This window comes from Pteropus alecto, unplaced genomic scaffold (assembly GCF_000325575.1).
Source record: "Pteropus alecto unplaced genomic scaffold, ASM32557v1 scaffold160, whole genome shotgun sequence".
Taxonomy (NCBI): domain Eukaryota; kingdom Metazoa; phylum Chordata; class Mammalia; order Chiroptera; family Pteropodidae; genus Pteropus; species Pteropus alecto.
Window position 1 is genome coordinate 2,956,874 of NW_006429864.1, and position 4,801 is coordinate 2,961,674.

Genomic DNA, 4,801 nt, shown 5'->3' on the forward strand with positions numbered 1-4,801 from the left:
ATGGCCTCCTTCTCATGTCCGGTAGCTAGCAGGCTGTTGACAGAGGTGACGTGGGTGAATGGGTCATGTTTTTTTTCTCATCATCCATCAGGCTAGCTCAGGCTTCTTCATATACCTAGTTGAGTTTGAATCTAGTAGATTAGAAGTGCAGGAAAGTCCCAGCAATAGCCAGCAGGTTGTCTGAGGCAGGGACAAAAAAGGACTCATTTGCTTCTATATTTCCTCACTACAGGTTTGAGAAATATCCGTATGAGGCAGGGTAGTCAGTGGTCACGGAGGCCTTCCTGAAGGAGGAAGATTTTGAGCTGGGCCTGAGAGGGTAGAAAATACTATATTCCATTGCTTCAATGTTATTCAGTAAACTACTCACTGTATTGATTTCACTAGTTTTCCCACCAATGTCCTTTTTCTATTTCAGGATCCAAGTGGGGGACACCACATTGCATTTAGTTAACATGTCTCGATCATGACCGTTTCTCATTCTTACTTTGTTTTCAGTAATGTCAAGGTTATGAAAAAGTCTTGGTATTTTGTAGAATGTCCTTCCATTTGAGTTCGTCTGGTATTTTTTCAAGATTAAACTGGGGTCATGGGTTTTGGGGAAGAATGACTGAGGTGAAGTGACCTTCCCCTCACTCGAAGCAGCGGGTGGATGGTCAACACGACTTTCCTTGGTTACGCTGACGTTGATCGTCTGCGTAAGGGGGCGTCTGCCAGATGTCTTCATGTCAAGTTAGTATCTGTTTTTCTTTTCCATCCTCTATTCCTTGGAAGAAAGCCGCTAAGTGTAGCCCATAGTAAAGGAGGAAGAAATTAAGTTGGGGCTGACGGAGATTTTTCAGCGTTTTATTTTGAGAGAATTGTGGATGTGCGTGCGGTTGTGGGAAATAATGCAGAGCGATCCTGTGCGCCCTTCATGCAGTTCCCCCTGTGGGACTATAAGACAATTTCCTAACCTGGAGACTGACACTGATATAAATCCACCCATCTTATTAGGTTACACCCTTTGTATGTGTGTGTGTTGGGGGTGGGTATTAGTTCAGTGCAGCGTTACAGTTTCATTGCATGTGTATATTTCTGTGACCAGCATCACAGTCAAGAGACAAAAAAAGTTCCATCACGTCAAGGATCCCTCGTGTTTCCTCCTTCCTGCCACGGCAGCCTCCCTCGTCCCCTCCTCCTCCTCTTGGCAATCACTAACCTGGTCTCCATTTCTATAATTCTGTCATCTCAAGAATGTTATATAATGGAATCACACAGTGTAACCTTCTGGGATTGGTTTTCTTTTCACTCAGCATCATTCCCTTGAGATTCATCCAAGTTGTCACCATATCATATTCCCTCTCTGTCTGTTGCCAGCACCATTCCGTGGGCTGGATAGACCGCAGTTGGTTTAACCGCTTATACACTGAAGGACTTTTAGATCATTTCTAGTGTTCGACTATTACAAATAAAGCTGGTGCAAATATTCACGTACAGGTTTTTATGTAAACAAAACTTGATATTTCTCTGGGAAAATGTCTATGGCAGATTGTTTCTAAACAGAGTCCAGGGCATAAGTGGTTTTGCTCTTTTCCTCCTGAAGCCTGTTTGGTCTCGACACCGAGTTTGGGCTGGTGTCTGTCGACGGCACCTCCATCGCCCTACGTTGAGGATGCTGAGCGGGTGGCGAGGCGGGGCTGCTGCCTCTCACGTTGGAGGGAGGAGAACCTGTTTACGCCCCTTCATGGTCTCCAGTGCTGACTGGCTGGGCTGCTCAGGCAGGAAACAGGCACCTGGTTCTATTGAGGAGTGAACTTAAGGGTTTGACCCAGGAGGGCGCCCTCTGCCTCTCAGCTGCTGTGGTGACACGAGAGAAAACACGCCACCTGGCAAGGCTCAAGGAGGCCATGGGCACCAGAAGTCAGGCCAGCTGGGGAGGAGCCACGCGCCCTTGGGTAACTCACGGAGCCCGAGTGTTCATTTCTCATTTGTGCGTGATGCAGTGAACGGGACACTCCCATCTCTCTTCCAGTGGAGTAGGACTTTACATGTCAGAGGTATTCTAACTGGGCCTGAAATAGAAGCATTCACAGCTGTTATGGTGACCCTTAAAATGAGAAGAAGCCAACTGCTTCATTGCACAATAATATTAGGGTTATAGATTCACAAAGAGCCGCTCAGAGCTCTATTAATTGCAACAATCCATTTCCCTTACATGAGATTGGACTATACTATGGTCACTAAAAAAATAGGGCTTGCTTGGATGAAGCATCCTTGCTTCTCTGGGAACTGGTGAGAAAATTAGGCATAGCTCCTGCTGGTGGATCCTGACTGGAACTGGAGCCAGAGTGCTTCCTTTGAGAGCCACATATGTGCAGAGCGAGTCTCCTTGGCCTCAAGCACTAGAGTCTGTTAGATGCAGGGAAGCATCGAGTGAGTGGTCCTCACTGACGTGGCGGGATGGGGGCATGGATTGGAGGATGCGGGAGGAATTCAGGGGATTTAGGAAAGAGCAGGAAAGGCAGGGGGCCAAGTATGTGGGAGAAAAGGACCAGACTTGGGTTCTTCCGCCTGGTGTAGTTTTTTGCATCAACCTGCTCACACCGCCACCAATTTCACAGGTTTGTGGACTTGGAAGGACTGAGGCCATGGGAAAGGGCTTCCTGATGGTCTTAGAGGGTCTCTGTGAGACTCAGCTGCCACCCTGCTTTAGAGTGTGCTGCTCTGCACACTCCCTCAGAGCTCAGCCAGGACGCTCTGCGAGACAGAAGCCCTGCCATGTGGGGACCCTCTGTGAGACAGAGGCCCTGCAGTGCCAGGTTACATTTAAAATGAGGGAGTATATGGTTCCCAACCCTGCCTGGTCACCAAGATATTGAGAGCTTTTGAAAAATGTCAAATGCTGGTCCCCAGCTTAAGTACTAAATGAGAATTTTCGGAGGAGATACAGGAATCTGTATATTTTGCCAACTCCCCAAATGATTTCGACGAGCAGCCGGATGTGAGAATGCCATGCTGGCTCATCTCTAACGTTAGTCCTGAGGGATGGAAAACAAGGAGGAACAAATGTAGGAAGGAAGGTGCCTTTATTTTTCTACTCAGTGTCTTCATCTCGTGAAATTCTGAAGACTTCCATATGCCCTCGTCCCTACGAACTCCCCACTCAGGCCTGGAAGTGAGAAACATGCCACACAGTTTGCAGTCCTTTTGAGAAAAGGTGAAACACCATTGGGATATTTCTTCGAAATGTCTTACTTTTAGAAATATTTAGAAATTATTCACCTGGCAGAAAGGCCAGTTAGGAAAAAACGCTTCCTGAAAAGTCTGGGTTCCTTGGGAGAGGCAAACAATGGCAGGCTTCTTTTTTTATTGCCACATTGTTTCATTTTTCTTTTATTACGATTTCTTTGAGTTTGTCACAATCAAAGCTTATGTGGGAAACCTTGTTATTTCCATACGTGATTCCTTCTCTATATGTCTCCTTACAATGATAAAAATGAATATTTTTCTTTAGTCACATACTAACCCTTAACCTGTTGGTGCTACCTTACAGTTAAAAAAATTGCAAAGCACTTCTCATGTATAATCATCTTAGTGATAGTATTTAAATATAGTCATGATCTTGGTGTAGACAGTATGTACATTATGTGAAATCCACTAATCCTTTTCTCGTGCTTCGTTTTTTTTTTTTTAAATCCAAGTATAGTTGGCATACAATATTACATTAGTTCCAGGTGTATGATAAAGTGACTCAACATTTATATACCTTACGATGTGCTCGCCATACTAGGTCTAGTCATCATCTGTCGCTGCGCAAGCTTATCACAATATTATCGACTATATTTCCCTTCACCTTCTTCACCCACTTCCCACCCCCTCCCCTCTGGTAACCATCAGTTTGTTCTCTGTTTCTACGAGACTGTTTTTGTTTTATTTGTTCCTTTGTTTTGATTTTTTAAGAGTCCACATGTAAATGAAGCCCAGGATTTGTCTTTCTCTGACTTATCTCACTTAGCACAATGCCCTGTAGATCTATCCATGTTGTTGCAAATGGCAGGATCTCACTCCTTTTTATTACTGAGTGATATTCCGTAGTATTTATGCACCTCATCTTCCTTACCCATTCATCTGTCAATGGGACACCTAGGTTGCTTCCTGAAGAGCTTTCTCTACTCCCCATCTGTACTTTCCCACCATTCTCTCCTTAATCTGCCAGAGCCTGACTTCCTCCCTCACCTGAAGCGGCTCATATAGGTCAGCATTGATTGGGGACTACCACGTTCCAGGCATTTAAAATACACATTTAGCCCTTACATCAACCCTGTGGAATGGGAACTATGGGTATCCTTGTCCTTATTTGATAGAAAAGGAAACTGAGACACAGGAAGTTTACATTAATTTGCCCCAGGTGACATGGTCTGTAAATGTAGGAGTCGAGGTTAGGACTGATTTCCATTCCCCACTTCTCTGTCCTGTAGCTCAAAGCAGATCCTTTCCTGAGCAAGATTTGATGGGCGGGGAGGATCTGGGGGCTGTAGGTAAGGGGCGGGAATCGTTGGGGGTGGCGGGACTCAGAGGCAGAGGGCCCCTCTCTTGACACTGGGTGGGCACAGTGACTCACCTGCAGTTCCTTTACCTCAGCCGGGGACATAAGAGGAGAACAAGGGAAGAGACCCCCCTGACAAGGCATGACTGGTTTGAGAGCGCCAGTCTCCACTGTCACTTCCTTCAAATCTCTGAGTTAGAGAAAGGGAAGGAAGAAGGGCAAATCACTCTAGGTTTGAGAAATATTACCTTTAAAGCACGTAGTCAAATGGCC